The sequence below is a fragment of the Passer montanus genome, unplaced genomic scaffold (genome assembly GCF_014805655.1).
Source record: "Passer montanus isolate IOZ18808 unplaced genomic scaffold, ASM1480565v1 scaffold182, whole genome shotgun sequence".
NCBI classification, from domain to species: Eukaryota; Metazoa; Chordata; class Aves; order Passeriformes; family Passeridae; genus Passer; species Passer montanus.
The window spans coordinates 280,979-302,204 of NW_024365604.1; the positions used below are offsets into that span (position 1 = coordinate 280,979).

At 36.5% G+C, this 21,226-nt stretch overlaps 1 protein-coding gene across 15 annotated transcripts in view; it reads left to right on the forward strand.

Moving 5' to 3' along the window:
* PAM (peptidylglycine alpha-amidating monooxygenase) overlaps positions 1–21,226 on the forward strand; it is a 115,422-nt gene that overhangs the window by 30,241 nt on the left and 63,955 nt on the right. The gene's annotated exons all lie outside the window — the stretch shown is intronic.

Below are 21,226 nucleotides of genomic sequence, written 5' to 3' on the forward strand. Positions count from 1 at the left end.
GAGCAAATGGCTTTGCAGGGGAGATAAAAGGCTGATTCAGTTTCTTCTTTTCTGTGAGGGTCATCTGGCACCATTAAAGAAAAACAGAGGAATGCAAACAGCTAAGCATACCATCCATTCTATTAAAGATGCAAAAGGGAGAAAGACACTTGGTCCCAAACTTGTGATTTCAGGAAATCTTGGAAAGAGGACTGTCTGGTTTCATGTATGTTTGTGTCAAATAGCAAATTATGCATCTTGGGACATAAGAAAGCCATGTGAGGCCATCTTGTTTGGGGCAGTAAAAGAATTTTAACCTGTTACTTTCATCCTAAGAAGGTGATACTTGGCAATTTCTTTGTTTCAATACAAATTTGTTTTTCAACTCCTCCGGCTAAAAAAAAAAATCACAAAGCACTTCTGTTCTTGAGAGCTAATGAGGCTTTATAAATATATTGTCTTTCAATTAGAAGTAAGTTTGAAAGTGTATATTTTATTTTACTAGTTGGTTGCAGTAGCTCACACATTAATAGGAGTTACCTTGTAAAAACTACAAGTGGAAAGTATTGTATTTCTGTTTGTCTGTAACTAAATTAGATATTGTAATTGGGCAATACTCCACCTGATAGTCGACTCCAGAGTAAGATTTTTGAAGTGTCCAATTTAATTGTGGTGTGTACTTTTCTCTGGTGAGCTTTATTAAGGGCAGCATGACTTTGCAAGAACTGGGGTGGTGATGATTTGTTGCAGGCAGTGCCCTGGTATGTGTGGGCTTGATTTTAGTTCTTGACATGGTTACAAGAGGCCTTGCATGAACATGAGCTGTGGTTCCCAACCTGTGGTGAATTAGCTACTTGTATCATGGAAGCACTAGGAATAGAATTCCATGGAAACACTTTTGAATTAGTCTTTTAAGATATATCTAAATTATATATAGGGTTCACATGATACCCACAGAGAGATATAGAGAAGTATGTAGTTATTTTTTTAAAGTGTTTCATACTCTTCATCCTTGGTGTTCTTTGGGAAAGGTTTTCTTGTATCAGTTTTTTCTTAGCCTTATTTATGTGTCAGAGCTCTGTAATAAGTGTGCTTACTCGTCAAGTGTGATTGAATATTATGCAGTTCTTTGTTATGTTTAACAGTTGTGTGTTACATCTTTTATCTTTCAGTGTTTCATCAGGTTTATGTGGGACAACAGAGTATAAGATTCTTTATTGTTAACGTAGCCTTCAAAGCTTTATTGGTGAAGTTTAAAGAAGAATGCTTCAAAAAGGAAGATAAAGACCCAAGTATAATATTATTCTTTTTGTACTTGTGTGTAAACTATAAGCTTGCACTTTTATTTATTGAGTGAATGAGAGTTTAAGAAGACATTTTCAACATCCACTTTTACAGAAAACGATTATTTTTCAGGAAGCTATTAAACTTTATCAATATTTCAATATTTTAACCATTTCCTCTGTAAGCAGTACCCTATGACTACCATGGATAAATTCCTTTAGTTAAAGGAGTTTTTATCTTGTAGTGTTACATAACTATGGAGCCATTGTAGGTGTAGTGGATGTTTTTGCTATAGTAATTAAAACACAGATGGAGCTCATAGGTGAAGTATGTCTGAATGGCAGTCAGTATTACTCAGTGTTGAGCGTGAGCTAACAACCAAGCAAGCAACTAAAAATCCTCTTCAGTGAGGTCAGCTAGCTGCTGGAAAGATGAAGATATGTCTGTTGTCTTGGAGGTACCATACACAGACAAGCATTACAGTTGTTGTATGGGATATACCAGAGGGCATGGGAAAAAAATATATGATTTCACACTTTTAATATGATTAGTTATAGCTATCAGTGAAATACATTTTTGGGAATATTCTAGTAAGATTATTATGGACAATTTAACAAACATTTAAAACAATTTAACCTTTTTTGATTGTATTTAAAAGTTGTTTTTGCATCTTGTATATAAATAGATAAACGTTTGTGTTTAGCTGGCAGATTTGCATTATAAAACTATTTTTTTTCAAAAGCAAGTTGTCAGATTTTAATTTGTTGATTTCTTTAATGGGCACTATTATTTATGTTCTAATTATTGGTTTGTACAACATTATGACTGACAAAACTGAAGATAGGGCTACCACTGAATGCCTGGTTCCCCACTGTATTTGCTAATGGATCTTTAGGATTACTTTGTTGTTTAAAACCAACCACTGTTTAGCAAGAAAACAAACTTCAGATACATGCTGCATCTGTTTTCAACCAGCATCTTGAAAGAGCAATTGTAATTTATGTCTTTTTGCTTAAATGTCTTTAACTGGATGGTAGGAAAGCACATAGTGCAAATAGGCTTTGGTGTCCATCTGTTTTCTGCAGTGCATCAGCAGTAGCTGTTAAAGCCCCCTGGAAAGCTGTCAGGCATTCTGTTTCATACTTGTCATGATGAAGGAGAGAAATACTGGCTTTTGTTCATGTAGTGCTAAATATAGCTTGTTTTAACACAGCTGTATTTTTTGCTGGTCATCACTTTTTTGTCATTCTCCAAAAGCAGCACAATTATCGTCAAATTCAATCAGCTCTCTCTGATTTCTAAATAACTTAAAGAAAGTGAGTGTTTTTCTTTTTAGTTTAATACCAAATCAGACTTAATTCTCTTTAGCTAAAGTACAGTGCCAAGACTGATAAGTGATAGAGGAGTTTTGTCATCTGATACAAAACACTTGTGGATGTACAGGATAAGTAATGAAAGATTATATAGAATTGCCTGTTTTGAGAAAGGCATGGATATGAAAATTTGAATATATGGGGAAAGCAACAGATTGTAGAATAAATTCTAAATTAACTAGAAAGTGCTTGTTGCATCCTCTGTCTTTGTCTTACCCTTTAAAAACCTTAATGATAATTTCATATAAAGTATTAAAGTATTCTAAAACTGTTTGACAACAAATTTGAAATGGCTCAGTGACTAGCTATGAGGTTTTGGGTTCTTGTGTGGTGAGGGTGTGACGAGGAAATGAAGATCACCTTCCGTCTATGTTAAAAACACATTAAGAATTCATGCAATTAAACAGCGTTAGGTTTTTTTTTTCTGTACCACTTTTATGCTTCCTCGCACAGACATTCTCCTTCACTTCTGTAAACTTGATCTGTGTATGGAGCTGTCTCCTTATTTGAGTGCCTTTAAAGGGATCATGGAGCCAGAGTGAGTAATAAAGGAGTCTGTGGTGTTTCTGAGCCATCTTGTAATACTGATACTGATGCCTGCTGCTTCAAAGTTACTTCTTTCTGCTTGTTCCATATAGTTTGCTATCCTTCATTAGGTTCCCTGTAGGAAACAAAAGCTGTGTGACACATAATGGGATTTTGTTGATTTATTTTGTACAGTTATAATACTAATAGAGCCTTTATGATTGAAATCCCATGCAACTACAGTGCAATTGTGCAGCTCAGACTCCTGGCATCCTGGCACAGCTTGTCTTGTGGTGTTTGGGGAATTTGTGTGCCTGCTGCTGTGCAGTAACACAAAAAACTTTCAATCCCGTTGCTTCAGGTTGCTTATGTAGAGGAGGCAAGCATGCATACAGCCCTAAACTGGGAGTTAAACTTCTAGGTGTGCTCTGATGGCTCTCTACTGTCGCTACAGGACACAAGACAACACGACGCAGACACACTGCTGCTCTCAGGCAGGGAAAAGAGTGAGTTTATTTTCTGACTCCTACATTTATAGATTTCCAAAGGTGACAGAGGATTGGAGGGTGAAAGTGCCACCTCTCCAGGGACACTGGACAAACCAACAGTCCATCAAATTTCTCCTCCTCCATAAAAGAATGCAAACAATAAGTTGTTTACAGAAAAGTGTGTGAGAAAGTTTTATACAAGAATGCAAACATCAGAAGGCTTTAGAAAATCTTAAAAAATCAGGGCGACACTCTACGACTACCTGAAAACAGGTTATAATCAGGTGCCTCCCAAGTAACAGGTGATAGGACAAGAGGAAATTATCTAATGAAGGGTGTAGTTACTTTCTGTATCACGTGGTTGATGTGGAATCTTTACCCGTGATAGGCATTTCTTCCTTGAAGGCTTTAGCTAGAAATGGCATTTATTAATTGTATTCCTGGTATTTGTTTTCCTCACAAGCACTGTGACTTAAAGTAAATCATTACATAGTCATACAAAGGTGATTGTAAAAATGTGTTATCAGAAGAATCTGGAAGTGCTCACTTGGCTGATATGAGTAGCTGTTAGAGTAATCCAGCTTTGAGGAGAGAAAATTGACATTGAGTTTTCAAGCCTTATTTTCAGAAGAATATATATACCTAAAATCCATACTCTTATTTTAGAGTATTTTAACAAACTGTTGGCTAACACTTTGCAATGTGTATCCTAATCATTGGATACAAAGTGCAGTTTAGACCATGGTGTTTCAGTGGTGAAGTTTTTCCCCACCATATCCCAGTTTCCTCTCTAGTAACCCCTTGAGTATCTCTGGCACACATTTGTATTTCATCATCACAGAGCAATTCCGACTTTCTTTTTCTTATCTTAAAAGATCCAAATTTAAGTTTGCTGTGGCATTAGTGAGTCCTTTATTCAGTAGACAACAATGCTGACCCTCAACCCCCATATTGTTGTGCCTGCCACTCTATTCAGCAGGCATGTTGCCAGCAAGCGCTGGCACATCTATGGAATGCCATACCAGATTGTGTCTTGATACAAAGATAGATGTCCCTACAAAAATTTTTGCTGAGCAAAAAGGCAATCTGAAAGGCAATCTTAAAGCTAGGTTTCTCATCTGGATTTTTGTGACAGTAAGTTTTTATGGCTTTTGCTTAAAAACTAGCGGAAATTATTCTGCTTATGATGCAATTTATAAAATGTAACAGCTTTACAGAGGCTACCCAAACCCCACCAAAACTGTGCTTAAGTAACAAACATATTGATATTATTCCTTCCTGCTGCTAAAGTCTGTTTCAAAAGTTGGACATCTACTTCTGGAGGATAAAAGAAGACAGAAATCCAAGTTTGAGTCATTGAGGCTGTCACGTTTGGTAAGAGCAAACAGCCATGTTTGGAAAAGAGCTGCATATCACCAGACCTTACAGCCCTGTCTTGGGGAAGGGTTTGAAGGTACCTCTTGAGTAGAAAAAGGGAAGGGAAGCATGGGATGTGATTTGGACCTGAGAAGAAGACAAATCTCTTCTTGCTGTTGTGGAGGTTCTGTTACCAAGTAGTATCGACTACTTCCACTAACACTTAAAATGTCTTGATTGTAGCTGAAAAATGCTGTGACAATTATACTGTTTCATGCAGAATTACTGTAATTCTTTATCATTTGGTCACCTGTCTTCCATCTTTGACTTTAGCCTTGATCTTCACCTCGATATGCCATGTTCTTTAGTAGCTTGATTTCAAGCCTGAATTGCTGGAAGGCAGCTTGGGTGAAAATGATGGATTTATGGTGTATTTGTGGAACTTACATCCTTAATTTGAGAGTTAGGGCAGGTAAGCTCCAAGGTGGGTTTGGAGTATGTATTATGTTTCCTGTCAAGGGATTATACCCTAATGCTTTCATACACACTTAAGAGTATCAGAATTGGAACTGATGTGTAACACTAAACTCTTTCTCCCCTTTCCATCATGGTTGGATTTTTTAGATCACTTTTGTTGTAGTATTACCTTATTTTTATTTTACATTGATTTGTATGTTAGCTAGTGAAATAACCTGTCTTATACTAAACTGTCAATGTAGTTCATTGGAAATAAAGTGTTTCCCCACTTGAGATCATAATAGAGTTAAAAACTTCCAACTATTCTCAACAACAGAAGTAGGTACTGACTTTGTGATAGTGTGTTTAGTCTGCTGATAGCTGATCTACTTCTTCATTATCATAAACTGGGCAAATTTTGTTGTACAAATTTCTTGTCCTATTTTACACCAAAATGCATTTAAAAGTCTGCTTTCTTTCTGTATTTTATCAATGGTTAAGGAGGACTTATTAGGTGACAATGAAACATTTTTGATTTTTAGTGCTGACCTGAAAAAGTATTTCTCTTTGGAGTTTTTTTTTTTACTTTAGTCTCAGATGTCTTCCTGAGTACTTTAACTACTGCGTCTCTGGAATTGGTTGGTGTTGGGGCCTCAGGTTGAATAATTTAGTTATGAGTAAAAATTTGTCTGAAACAGAAAGTACCATAAGCTATGTAATGTTTTATATAGCACTTCAAATTGAGCATTTTGGAAAATGCTGTACTGATCTTTCTTTTCTTGCAAAAATGCATGACTTTGACCCAGAAAGAAGAAAACTCAGGAAAACAAAATAGCGTATTTATAATTTACAGAGTAATAGATATATTAAAAAATTGTGTTCAAAGTATTGCATGAAAAAGTCCTATACAAAATATTGTCTGCTATTTCTATGTAGTGTGACTTCTGTATTTTCTCTCCTCAGCCCACACCCCTCATTTCCTGATAACTTTCACCTTATGTCAGAAAAATCAGTTCTGTTGAGTGGGGAACTGGAAATGGGGGATTTGGGCCTTCTTGCTAAAGAAACCGCTGATGTGATTAGGAGGAGCTAAAATGCTACTTTGACAAATTGTTGCATGCAAGTAGGTGAGTGGGTGTTGTATTTGGAAAAGCTTCTCATAAGCACTGTGATACATAATATTTAAATCAACTGTTCTTACATTATCAAAAAATTTGTTGGTATACCCTTAATAAGCATTGGTGTGTTAATTAGTCTTCTGTGGAAGAAGTAAACACTTCTTTTTTTGTTTTGTTCCCTGTTTTAGCTGGGAATTAATGTACTGGCTGAGTACTAACAAGCTTTTTGTTACTACTTACAGAATTTGTTGGAATATCAAAATATTGTGACACAGGGTACAATAAATGTTTTTTAAAATCTGGGACTCAATGGGTTTTTGTTTTCATCATTGTTGTTCTTGCAAAAGTCAGAGAATATCAGGTTGGAAGGGGAGCTTAAGGGTCATTTCATCCAGCCTTCCTGGTAAAAACATGGTCCAGTCAAGATCACCAGCACCTTGTCCAGAGGGATCTTAAAAGAGTCAAACATTGGGAAATCCACCACATCTGAGGGGTGATTATTTCAAGGGCTGATTGTTCTCATTATGACAAATGTTCCTTTGCTGTCCAATGGAATCTTCCCAGGACTAATTTATACCCATTAGCGCTTGTATTTTCCTTGTTAAAGAGGAGTCCCCTTCTTTGTAGCCCCTAATGATAAGAATTCCTGGGAACATTCTTTTCTCAAGGCTGAACAAGCCTGGTCCCTGTTAGTCAACCCTGGTCCTTGTGGTTGCTTTCCAGGGCTGTTTTAATCCACTGCAGATACCTTTGCGCTTCCCCTGGCCGCCTGCTTGCCCCACCATGCTGGGTGAGCTTTGTGCCAAGTGTTCTGAGGGTTTCCCTTCATCCAGTTCCAGCAAAAGTCAATATTTGAAGCAACACCTTTTTCTCTTTCTCTGTGGGATGTTGGTTTGTGGTTTTTCTGTATTGTTATTGTTAAGTAAGTAGTTGAATATTGTTAAGCAAGCTAGCAGAAAAATTGGTAAAAGGTCCTGTAAGTATAAGTTTCTCTCTTTGCTACTTGTATTCTATATTCCGTTATTATAAGGGACAGTCATTTATGCCCAGTTACAAGCTAATAGAGGTGGAATATAGAGAATAAAGAGAGGTGGAATAGACAAATGAGAGTGCATTACAAAAATTCACTGCAGCTCTAAGCTGCTTTGTTTAGGTTGCTTTTAGCTCTGTTCCATAACATGTAATCTCTAAATAGAATAAATAGGGGTAATGTAATAGAGTTTTTGAGCTGGCCTGTGGTTAAAATTATCTTTGAAATGTTTCTTCCTGTGATATTCAGTTTTTTGCTGTTGTCTATGAAACTGTCCCATCCCCTCCTCCAGTAGTGGATTGATTGCCAATAAATTCTGTATTTCCAAATACTTCCTGGCTCACTTTTTCATAGGAGGTATTACTTAACAAACACTTACTAGAGAAGTGTACTGCCATGCTGGTGTGCACAAGGTGCTTAATGAAAGAGAAGTCACCAAGGAAAACAATGTTTTTAGTTGCTGCCTTTTCAGCTAATCAAAATAATCACTTGACAGATGGAATAGCACAGGAAAGAGATTGCATTCTGAACCAAAAGGCGTAAAATAATTACCTAATATTTTTTAAATTTTCCAAATTAAAAAAAAAAAAAGAGAAAGCATCTACCTACATTGTTGTGTGCGGGAGCTAACTCACTTGCAACACCAATGTAGAGTCTGTTATAGTGGTCATAAGCAATAAGACAAATACTGAGTCCAAGAACTGAGTCTTTTGCCAGCTGGGATTAAACCACAACAATATGAAGAGATTTTAGTATAGCTCTTGAATTATCTTCTATTTCCTTCCCTACAGTGGAATTCAAGAGTCCAGCCATGAGTAGAATTCACAAGTACTCAGATTAGGAAAAATAAACTTTTTTTTTTTTCTGTTTGCTATTGGAGGTTTCTGGTATATCTTAAATTTAGTTTTAATCTTCAGTGGTTATACTATCAAAGCTACAAAATCCAGATTGGGTTCTAGCATGTTCCAGTTTCTCTTGCCAGGTATCTACCAATGTCAGCAAGGCAAGCTCTTTAGTAAAATGCAGAGCTTAAATTTTTTTGCTTTCTGATATATAGGGTCAGAAATCATTAAACCAGACTACTTAGGTTCTGTTCAAACTGTGTATTGCAGAAATGCTTTTCATCTGAATTAATTCCAACAAATTAGCTAAGTCTTAAGATTCTTCTTTAACCTGAAATCATGGTTGTTATGCAGGAGTCAGAAAACATAAAGCTTGAGGATTTTGTAGAGTGGTATAGGAAGGACATAAATACGATGATTTATCTTATACCTACATCTGTCAGAGCTTTGTGGAAAACAGTAATAAATCAGTATCAAGCAAAGACATTGCTTCCTATATTATGATTTTCACCCATTCTGTGCAAGATTCTACTCATAAACTAAAAAGAGCCTTACTGGACACAAATAATGGGAAAAAGTGGGTGAAGTGTACTGGTCTTCTAAGAATGAGAACAGATGATCTTGCAAATCTTTCTGATCTGAGCTGGCAGCCTCATACAAGATGCATGATTTTTATGTAGCTTTAAATTATATTATAAACATCAAAGCCAAATCAGACTGACATGAAATCTGGCTCTACCCAGTTCTGAGGAGCGTTTGTCTACAGCAAAACTTCCAAAAACTTTCTTGAAACTTCTTATTTCATTGTTTTTATTGGTGGACTGAACTTGATTGTGTGTATATATATAAAAACTGAATTCTAAGTATGTGAAATCTAGTTAGTTTTTAACATTGTTGAATGAGAATTGCATTCCTGTGTGTGGGTGATGTGGTTTTGTTCTTCCCATTTGCTGCAGTTCTTCACTCTCAAAGGTGTGCCACTGTCTGTGTGCAGTTGTCTGTCACAGAAAAAGATCTTGTTTCTTAACATTTACGCATTGATTTGAAAAAATTCCTAATTTTTTGTGGTTCATAGTTAAAGTGTATAAATGTGTGTCCACCAACAGATTTGTCATAATTTTTTTTATTTTATTTTGGAAAATATGGCTATTTTGAAGTTTGAATTACTTTATTGCAGAAATCTGCCACAGTTTTTCTGTCTAATAGGTGTCGGATCTTTAAAAGCTAAAGTATATCTTTAATTTTTGGCACTTGTGAGGACCTCCTCTTGTAGCATGGAAGATTTCCTTCAGTAGTGTCCTCTCTTTTTTCCTTTTATGTTCAAAGGTATCTGATTTCTCTTCCTTTTATTCAAGGATAAGTCTGCTTTTAATCTGAGCTGTGAGTAATGCTGGCAGTAATGTATTTCCTTTAGCTAAGACAATTTGAAATCAAGATAACTTGAAATTTCTGAAATTACTGAACACACCCTGGGAGAAAGAAAATATATATGACTGATGGCTGTTGACAATTATTTTTTTTTAATACCAGGCATGATTTTCAGAATGAGTAAAGCCCAGTGTTATTGAGAAACAGGAGTGACCAATATGTCAGTGAGCTTTTAAAATTGCACTTGCCATTGCTCTCACATGTGAAAACTAATTGTGTAAATGGTTTTATCATTTTAATAGTGGTTTTTATGCTAAGGGAGAAGGAGCTATAGATTTTACCTACATTTTCCTGTCTCTCGTGCATATTTTTGACTTTTGAAAACAAGTATTTCTGTAAAAATACAATTTAAAACTTTTTTTTTTTAATTCCAGTGTCCAGAAGGAATAAGCTGTCTTGCCCAACCTTGTCTAGTTGCAATTTCATATACCTTTTTTCTACAAATATTATCTTTGTCATAGTAAAACCATTTATTTGGGGATTGAGTCTAAATTTTAGATGTCGGGATGGGTGTCCTACTATTTTACATTCATCATCATTTCAGTCCTATTGATGTATAGCTGAATAGCGTTTTCCAGGGAAGAACACTTGATTAACTTTACTCTGGAAATGAACAAGCTTGAGAATCCTTCATGCTCCAAGAACTAGAGTAAAATATATTTCTACAAGGAAATTTTTTCAGGAGGTTGGGGTGTAGGTTGTAGAGAGCAGGAAACATATTCACAGTAGTTTAGACACTAATGCTGGTTATTTATTTTCCCCTTCATGGTTATTTCTCTTTTGGCTTGTTTTGTGTTATGGAGACAGCAAATAAACAAAACTAGTTGTGATTTAAGGCTGGTGGGCATGTCAGCAACACATAGATCCTCTCTCCCTGGCCCCCAGTGAGCTGGGCAAGACAATTGCAAGAAAATGAGAAAGCTCATGAAGCTGGGATGAAGACTGATGAAGACAGCAAAAGCTGCATGCATAAGTAAAGGAGAATAAAGAATTTATATCCTCTATGCCATCAGCAGGTATTCATTGCCTGCAAGAAGTAGGGCTCCTTCACATTTGGTGGTGTCTTAGGAAGACAAGTGCCATCATCACTCCAAATGTCCCTACAGTCCTACTTTATGTGGTATGGAATATCTCTTTGACCAGTTAGGGTCAGCTGTCCTATGTCCCCTCCCAGCCTTCTCACTGATACAGTGGTATTACAAGCAGAGAGGGCCTTGGCTCTGTGCAGGCACTGCTCAGCAACAACTAAAACGTCCGTCTGTTTTCAGTGCTGATTTGCTTACAAATCCAAAGCTTATATAAGCTACTTGAAAGAAAAAGTCCAAGCCAAAATCAGTACAAATTACACCCACAAACCCACACTCCATCCCCAGTTCCGTACTGTTCATATCATGCTCAGGTCTCATGTTATGCAATACATCCTTATTATCCTCATCACCTACATACCACTTCCCATCTTTTGATCTATACACAGATCCTTAATGTATGGACCACCCTTGTTAAATGCCCACAGATGTTCACTGAGTTATTTCAGTCCATGACTTGGAGCTTTATCTGGTGTGTTCTGGTGATTGCTCAGGACAGAGAGGTGGTTTGTTGTGGGGAGTTACTGGGCACAAAAGTCAGGTCAGGTCACAGCTGCGCTTGTGCTGCCTTGTGTGAGGCTCATCCGCTGCTGGTTGAGGTAGGTCCTTTTATAGGAATTCCTGTACCATAAAATGCAAATCGTGGATTACAACAATTAAAGGTATTTCCATTAAATCTCCAACCCTCATTTCTTTGGGTCACACCATAGGATCTAACATCCTCCCCTTGCCTCTGCTCCCATGTGAGGTCCCGTCTGTGAGGTGTGGGATATAATTCTTCAAGAATGGTAACATGTGAGTCCTCTCCTTAGCTACAGTCTTTCCAGATGAGACTTCTCAACTGTGAGCCCCCTGCAGGGCCACTGCTCCTAATGGGTGTCATGAATTGGTGATTTAGATAGCTTAATGAACCACAGTCAAAGGATTTTAGCAAAAGCATTAATTAATAAGATGCTGTAAAACTGTGAAATACAGTTTGGTGCCAGAGTTCATTCTGTTATTGTGTGGACCAATCATTTGAACAATGATTCAAAATTGCCAAGCACAAATTGCCAAGCACAAATTAAAGTTACAATTCTACGAAGGCTATGTGCAGTATCAATCACTTCAAAAATACCTACCTTTGGGAAAATGGCCTCTTCGCTTCAAGGAACAACCTTGAGAGGCCCCCCAGCTTCAGGGTTAATTACTTCCCTGCTGCCTGGTAAGCAAAACTCAAGGCTTACTTAGGCTGTCATATTCATAGAATAATGTGGTTTGCTCATAACCAAATTGTGTACAATGGGAAAAGTATGCATGAGACTCCTTGTGCCCATAACTTCCTTTGTTCTGTGACAAATGATCCTTGGAAAAGCTACTTGCTGTTCATTTTTTAATCACATGACCAGTGTTCCAAGCTCATGAGCATGGATGCTCCTTTGTGGGTTTTCAGGGAACAGATAAAACTGGAGTTCTTGGCCCATTGATTTCTCAAATTTTTATCTTCCCTCAAACCTGTACTATTTGGCTAAGGGGACACATGCATCTCTTACAATGGGTACCTGTCTACAGGCCCCATTATCTACCAAGAAGTGGCTCTAGTATGGCATTTCCATAGGCTGAAGCTTCCTTTAGAGCACATTCACCTGCTCCAGTGTAGAGTCCCTTTTCCTGACTTCTGCCATAGTGTTGGATGTTTTGTACATAGCAATAGAGCCTAGTATATTCTTAGCACTTTCTTGTACTGATTTTCATTTCTGGTTTTCTTTCCCTTGTTCTTCCTTTCTGGTGTGCTTAGTTTTTCTTCCAGTTTCTTGTGAACTCTTGTCTTCCCATGTGTAGTGGTGCCTTCTAGCAAAGAAGCTTGGGCTCCTTGATTATCCATTTATGTTGTAGTATATGCTATTACTGTACCTATATTTAGGTACTGCATAGAAAAACGTAGTGCTAGTAGAATCACAGCAATTGTGTTGTACTTACCCTTATACTTTAAAAAAATTCCACATAGTATTAATGAAATGCTGTTCTGTTTAATTGTGTTCAGTTATCTTAGTATTAGCATTTTTGTATTTTGTGATACTAAAAATCTGTATCTATAGAGGTGCTAGATTTCTAGCATTATTTTGATGTTTACAGAATTCTTTCTTTTACTCTTATGGATACTAGTTTTGAAAACAATGCGTTTAACTAGTAAAAAGTATCATAAAAAGGCCTATAATAGTTGAGGATTTATTTATCTGCTTTTAGCATGGATCTTATGTTGCTCAATGTTAGCAAATATTAAATGGAATTGGATTCATTGACTTGGTTTTCATCTTCCACTCTCCTCATTTTCGTTTTCCTTAGTTGGGAGGTGTTGTTATCTGTGCCAAGATATCTGTGCCTTGTAAAGCAAGGAAAGACTACAACATTACTTTTGCAATGAACTCTAAGAAACTTCTGTTGACTTATTTTCATTAATTGAAATTGCTCATAACTTCTATGAAACTACAATGCTTCAGTTTAACTACGTGACCTAGACTGGATATGTAGGAATATGTTCCATATTTTTACCTGGAATTACTTAAAAGAGGCATACAATTAAAGGGGTTAGGAAAAAGTTCTTAATTTTTCTTATTTCTATTTCTAGTAGTCATATATTTGTTATCTAAAGAAGGCTTATTGAGGCATGATTTTGCAGGGGGTGTGTCTGGAGTTGGGGACTGTTATGAATAGTATTTGGATTGGCAAGTCATTCCAGCATCCTTCTGAGCAAATAGAAACTGTGGAAGTAGTCACTCCAGCATTCTTCTAAGAATGTTGTACTGAACTAGGAATTACCATTTGCAGAACAACAGGCATAAAGGTGCGTTGCCTTGGCGTGTCCAAGGAGAGCTAGAAGCTTGCTAACATTAGCAGTGTTCCTGTCTCTGCTGCTGTTCTGACTCCTAGCTTCACACTGCTGTTTCTTTTTTTTTTTTTTTTTTTCCCAGTGCTTAGCTTCATCAAGTACCTTTGGGAACTGCTCCAACTCAGTAATATGATAAAAAAATCTAGCCTGTCCCTGCAGTGGGAAGTTCAAGAAACCTTTGGCCTGTGGTGTGACACTTGCCTCTTGTACCATGCAGGGCTAGGAGTTGGACTTGGTGATCATTGTGGGCGCCTTTCCAGCTCAGGATATACTGGTTTTTTATTTATTACCAATTAAACTGAGTAGGATACTGAGAAATAAGAACACATTTGCAACCAGCTTCCCTCAGCCTCAACTTCACTCTTGATTCCTTTCGTTTCCTGAGCTGTGCAGGGGAATAGGGAATGGGAGTTGCAGTCAGTTTATAATGCTTTCTTCCTGATCCAGAGTGGGTCTGTCCTGTGGGAGACAGTCCTCCATGAACTTTTCCAGCCCGGGTTCTCTTCATAGGTTCAGTTACCTTGAGAACAGGCTGCTCTAGTGTAGATCCCCCATGAGTTGTAGCTCCTGCCAGGAGCCTTCTCCATCATGCAGCTTCCTTCAGGGTGTATTCACCTTCTCTGGCATGAGCTCTATGGGCTGCATGTGGTGCCTGGAACACCTCCTTCTCCTCCTTCCTCAATGACTTTGGGGTCTGCAGTGTTGTTTCTCTCAGTTATTGTCACCCCTCTCAGCTGTTGTGCAGTGTTCTTTACCCTTTCCTAAATACCTTATAGCAGAGGCATCACCAGCATGGCCAAGGGGCACAACTTTTGGCAGCAGCAGGTCCATCTTGGAGCTAACTGGAACTGGCTCTGTCTGACAGCTTCTAGTGTCTCAAAGAGCCTTGCAGCTGAGCCCAACCTAATGCAATGTCCTTCTTAGCGAAGGAACATGCAGTGAATTTAATTCATAGTTCATATGTAATGCATAATTGAACTTAAGTACTTGAAATGATCTCTCATCTACTTTATCCTTGTAGGCTAATCCTAACTCTCTAAAACATTTAATATTTTCTGGTTTTGCATAACAAAGGGAAAACAAAGAGCATTTCAATGAACTTTTATTCTTACATTGTGCTACTGATAATGGTCTGGATATTAAATGAAAGCAGAGGCTTCTTATATGTTTTCCCTTTAAAGCAAGTAATTAATGTTTTGATACCTGGTCAAAGCAGAAGCATTAGAAGGTGATTTATTGTCAATAAGATGTTTTTCAAATGCTGTTAAAATGCAGAGTGGGAGAACCAACACATGCTGTCTTGAGACTTCTAAAACATATCTGTGACTCCTAAGAGAAGATTAGGAGTGTTTAAAGCAGTTTCAGGCTGTAAAAGTGAATTTCTTCTTGAAGTCTCTGTTTTACTAAAGCAAGCACAACTGTATTAATATAAAGAGGAAGGAAAATTTTTATTTGGTGGTTTGCTTATATATTTCTGTTCTGTCAACCAAAGTACAATTCCTTGTTCTTAAACAAGTTTATGTCAAATAGTTTACAGTATGGTGATGGAGAAAATGAGTAAAAAATCTTACCTTGAACTCTCTATTATGTTTTGAAAAATCTTACCTTAGGATTCAGCAATTGATGTGAGTTTGCAGAATTTCCAAGAACAATAATTTTATTTTGGTTTTAAACACACCGGCAAGTGTCTCCAGATTGTGCAATATTAAAATTATTTTTCAGGTATTTCTTTGTCTCACACCTGAGTGTGCATTGTGTTGAGGAGTGGTATCTGTTGTATTTACTTCAGGAATAGGAGGAAAATGTAACTGGGAAAGTAGTCCTAGAACAACTTTACTTCTTGGCAAATAACTAACTCCTAAGAAGAGGCTGTTCAATAAGATCACATAAAATAGTAGTTACGTATTTTCTGCATCTTTTTTTTTATTACACATTTTCTTCTGTTTCCACAGAGTCATCACACAGTATTAAAAAATTAACAATTCTAGATGTTTGTCTGACATAATCAAATAAAATCTTGATCTTTTAAGTTTGTCCACTCTGTCTGAAATCTGGGAGACACCAAAAAAAAAATCAGAGGCCCATTTTAGTTTCTATATATTCTATAAATTTTTGCCCAGTCACCCTTGGAATAGTATCCTTGCTTTTTCTTTGCATAAACAAATATTTATAAAATAATCTGTTTCTTTCCATCCTTCTGTTTGTGATTTCCATAACTACTATTGCTGTATGAGTTGCCTACTAAATACAATTGAATGATTCCTTTATTAATAGAGTTCCCTAATGGCTTGGGGCCATAGGGCTTATGATTTTCTCTTGTTACAGCACTTAGGAAACTGCATGTTGTGTTGTGAACACATTGATCTCCAAAAGGGAAGAGTGTAAAGAGCTCTTCATCCTCTGTTTCTTTGCTGTATAAAACTTCAATTAATTAAAAAAAAAAACAAACAAACAAAAATCTGTCCAGTGGGTAAAACTTGCCCAACTTACTGAATTGACAGAGCTTTTGAAGGGTTTTACTTTATTCTTTTGCTTGGTACAGATAGTCTGTCTTAAGATAGTAAGTAGAACTTACTTTCCCGGTACGAAACCCATAAAAATGCTTGATGGATCATCAGAATATCTTAAAATAAGCTCAGATTCAGGATTGAACTTTTTCATATGTTGTGTTGCCCTTATAAACAATCCTTTTAAGGAGAGCTTAATATTAATTACCATTTTATTCTTGTTAAACGGGAAAGAAAAAACTATTGTCTAATTTTAACATACTTGGAAAGCATTCAAAGAATAAATCCTGTTAGAATGAATCCAGTTTCACTGCTGTAATGCATGCAAGAAAATTGAAATTACAGTCCTTTATTTAATGTATTAATATTTTTCTTCCTGTGATGGACTGGGCAATAGGTTTCTGTATAATATTTCTTTTAAAAATAGGCATCATACTTATTCTCAGGAGAACAAATTTTGGAGAAGATTAATTTGAACAACATTAAGAGCAATCATGTTTCTCTTTTTTATTATCCCTTTCATATTCATATCTGAAGTTTTTGTTGGTAGCAGAAGATAGGAATTTGCACAATATAAATTAAACCAAAAGGCAAGCCATATTTGAAAAGTTACCAGTGTAATTTTTTAAAACAATGTTTAATACTACACCACATCCAGTGTGGGTTGCTTCCCAAGTAGGGGGCAGCCCCAGCTATATGCTCACACCTTTTATGTTGTGATAGAAGGCCAGCATTGCCTGCTGACGCACTGACCAATTATCTAATAGAAAACTAATACGCTGCTGGGGTGGGCAGGGGGAGGACATTGCCTTCCTGAATAAACACAGAGCAAGAAGAAAAAAATACAAGTCAGCCAGCAATTACACTGGGTGATTTGAGGTGCTTTTCCATGGGGCAGTCTTGTACTATAGAGGGTTGTTGTGAGCCAAGGGCAGGATCCCTGGGCCTTATTGAACCTCATCCAGTTGGTTTCAGCCCATTGATTAAGCCTGTCCAGAACCTTCCGGGTCTCCAGATCAACACTCCCACCAGCTTAGTGTCATCTATGAACTGTCTTAGGGGTATTTAATCCCCTGGCCGAGATCACTGATAATGTTGAATAAGTTTGCACCTAGCTTCATCCTCTTTGTACCCTTCCTTCATATATTTCTATACCTTGATGAGATCTACTTGAACCTTCTCTTCTTGGGGTTGAAAAGTCCCCACTCTCTCAGCCTGTCCTGGTAGGAGAGATAATCCAGTGTCGTCAGCATCTTCATGGTACTTGCTTGGACTCTCTCCAGTATGTCCATGTCTCTCTCACACTAGGGAGCACAGGACAGCACAGGACACAGCACTCCATGTGTGGCTTCACCAGTACTGAGGGGAAGGATCCCCTCTGTGATGTCCCAGCCATGCTTTGTCATGCAGCCAAAGGTATCATTAGTCTTTCTGTGGGTTAGCCTTGGCTAAGCACTGGGTGCTCATCCCAAACCACTCAGTCACTCCGTTGCTGAGCTAGTCAGGGGAGAAGAAATATAGTGAGAGACTCATGGGTCAATATAAAGACATTTCTCCTGCCTGTCAAGATCATTCTGCATAGTAGCACAATGCTCTGATGTATCAGTCACGTGTCCCAATCCAGTGTTATCTCTGTTATACATCTCCTAATACCTAGATATGTTTTGTGAGATTTTTTTTTTGATGGTTAGGTATCAAAAAGTTGTCTGATTTGATGGCTTCTTGTGAAATGCGTTTTCCTATGAATCTGTGTCCTGGGTGGCTGCATTTAGTACATTAGTTAATCCCTAACAAGATCCCACAACATATTGATTATCCTGTGTAATTAGAAGCAAAGTGTTCCAACCTGGAGGCTTAGCTGCAGTTCATTTGTTGAACTGGATATTTTTTCCTTGTTGTCTAAGCTTAAAATTTTGCCCAAGACAAAATGTGAACTTGGCTCTGGCCGAAGACAGAACGTAAGGAATCCTTGCTCATTTCCATGACTTAAGTGCATAAGAAACAAAACCAGAGATTCATGTATGAGCAATTACTATCTGTGATAGACTTGAATATTAATTCCCATGTATTATCATCATCTTCTAATTTCTCTTTTCTTTGAAGGTAGTGGTGGTGGAGGGTGTAGTTTCTGCTTCTGGCTGTTCTCTTGGAGGTGTATATAAAACTTTCCAGTGACTAAGCAGAAAATAAGAAAATACTATAATATGCTTTATAAACTTGTGATTAATACAGAACTATTTTATGTAGCTGAATTTTGGAAATTAATTGCTATTCTTTTAAAAGATGCACTTGTAATTTGTATAATGTCACACTGATATATTGTTACTCTGCTTTGCATTCTATTTTGAATTCCAGCTTCTTGTCTGCCTCTCCTCCTCTGCCTCTCATCCCCCTGCCCCTATTCAACTTTAGGCTGTTTTTTTCTTCTTTACTCACTTGTTTTTTTCTTTGTTTGGGTAGAGCATGTGGGATAAAATTAGAATGTTTACGTTGCCCTATCTAATTTTCATCTCACTTTCTCTGCTTTCACTGTAGTCTTTGTCATTAATTATGCCTTATACTTTATTACTTCGGTTCCCTTGGGATCTCTTACCCTAAATTGAAAGCATAACAGTGGTATCTAGATGTCCACATAATGAACCTTAACTGTTTAATCTTCTTAATCTTCTGAATCACTCATCCTTGTTTTTTTCCCCTCATCTAATATTTTTCTGTATTGCATCATACCTAAAATTACATTGGAATAGCTTCAGGATAGTGCTGCCTCTTTAAATTTTTTCCTCTCCTTCCAAATGTAAAATTTCATTGTGTAGGGATATAATCTGAAGTATTAGTTACATTAAAGCTCATATTTCATAGTCATCCAGCTGATAAACCTTAAAAAGCACTTGGAGATGAAATTGGACTGGTTTTAAGGACAATATACAGATGTCTACTTATCTCAGTACAGCTTTATTTCTTTGGTTTTTTAAGACTATTCCAAATTATTGTTTTACCCCCACCTCCAGTGGTCAGCCACAAATTGTCACATATTCTGTTGACATTAACATGTGTTCTGGTGATTTTTGCTATTACTATGGTTAACTTGTAGTGAGAATTGAAAGCTGCTATAAAGAAGCCCTTGTATTTCAGATGGAGAGGGACTATTGGTCTGGTTTCTTAGTTCCTGTCTTTTTATTTCTTTTATATTAAATAAATCTCCTTAATTAAATTGTATACCATGTTGATGTTTGTAACAGACTTGATCTAATAGATCTCAGAGATCTCAGACTTAGTGAAGCTGCCATAAGCTAAGCATTTGTTCTTATTTCTAGTTATTGGAAATATATTTTTGTATTTAAAAAAATAGAATATTGTAATTCTGTGTATGTCACAACTCCTTGTATTCTTCCTGTGCCTGTTCTTCAGATTTCTTGCTTGTCAGGTGCATTTCCATAATGGTATGGGGAAAAAAAGGACAGAATTTCTTGGGTAATACAACTAAAGAAAGGTAGTGGAATTTCTGGTCAGGTAGTTTACAAAGACACTGAACAGTTACTGCTGTGTAGTTATTCCTTTGAGAGTGAAAGTAGTGAAGCCTTATGTTATTGTGGTTAACTTATGTGAAGCATATCAGCATGTCACACTTGTCTTTTTTGTTTGTTTTTAAATGATTTTTGGTCTTCATCACAGCACAGTCCTTTATATGTGTTGCGGATTTGTATAGTTCACCAATGAAAACAATTTAGATAACTTATTTAAATAAAGAAGCAGGGACATTAAAATTTACATTAAAAAAAGGAAATAAGATTGTATCATTACTTGCATGAATGGTTTTGGACAGTCTTGGCATATTTTCAGCAAGCTGAAAACTAATATGTGTTTATTTTCAGTTGTTTGTGACTAAACCTTTTTTGCCATCCTTCAGGGAATAAAATTTGTAAGTTTAATGTTGATTAATGCAATCAGATTTTTAAATCTTGCTAGTAGTCCAAAGCAAATCTATTGTAGCTGTTTACCAACAGGCAGTGACTGTTTAGCCAGTATGGCTTCTTAATTTATGCTTAAGCACTTTTGATTTATAAGAAGCCTTTTTGGTACATGCATGTGCCCTGAAATGGGAGTGATTTTTTTTTAAATACATGGATTTTCATTGGTTTAATGTCAGAATCCTTATTTTCTGTTTCATCCTTATGAAAGTATTTTGACTATGTGTTTTAGGGTCTGTAAGATATTTTAATTTGGGTGGAGTGTTTTTCTTATTAGTATTTATACTAATCCAGAATACACTATTTAGTATATTCTGTTTATACAAGTTTAGAAGAATTACTACATAGTACAGTTATGTATGATTATGACTGGAAACTTTCCTCTGCCAAAAGTGGAATTCTCAAAAAATAGAAGAATGCTAATATAAATGTCTTCAGTAAGACATGGTGTAATTTTCTAGATAATTATTGAAGAGCACTAAAATTTTGAATTTAAATACCATGTATATTAAAATGGGGAAGTAAGAACAGTTAAAATTAAACAGGGGGGAGACTAATGGTTTATGCTGACATACCCTCAGTGTATGAAAGGATAGAAAACTACTCAACTAATATAAAGCAGTCTGATGTCAACAGTTCTGGTTACTGTATTTCCAAAAATAATTTTTAAAGTATCTTTTTCCTGAAATGGGTGTAAAAGTAGCTAAAGTACATAAAAAACAGATACTTGTTAATGACATAATGGTTTATTACAGGTTGAATTAAAACTAAAATATTCTCCCAGTCTGCAATATGTGCAGAAACATTTGGTGATAGTTAATAAAATTTATGAACCTTGATTCTTGCTATGTCAAGTAGGTGCTTTTTTTCCCTCTACTTGTAGAACACATTTTACTAGTGTTTGCATATGTGAAATAC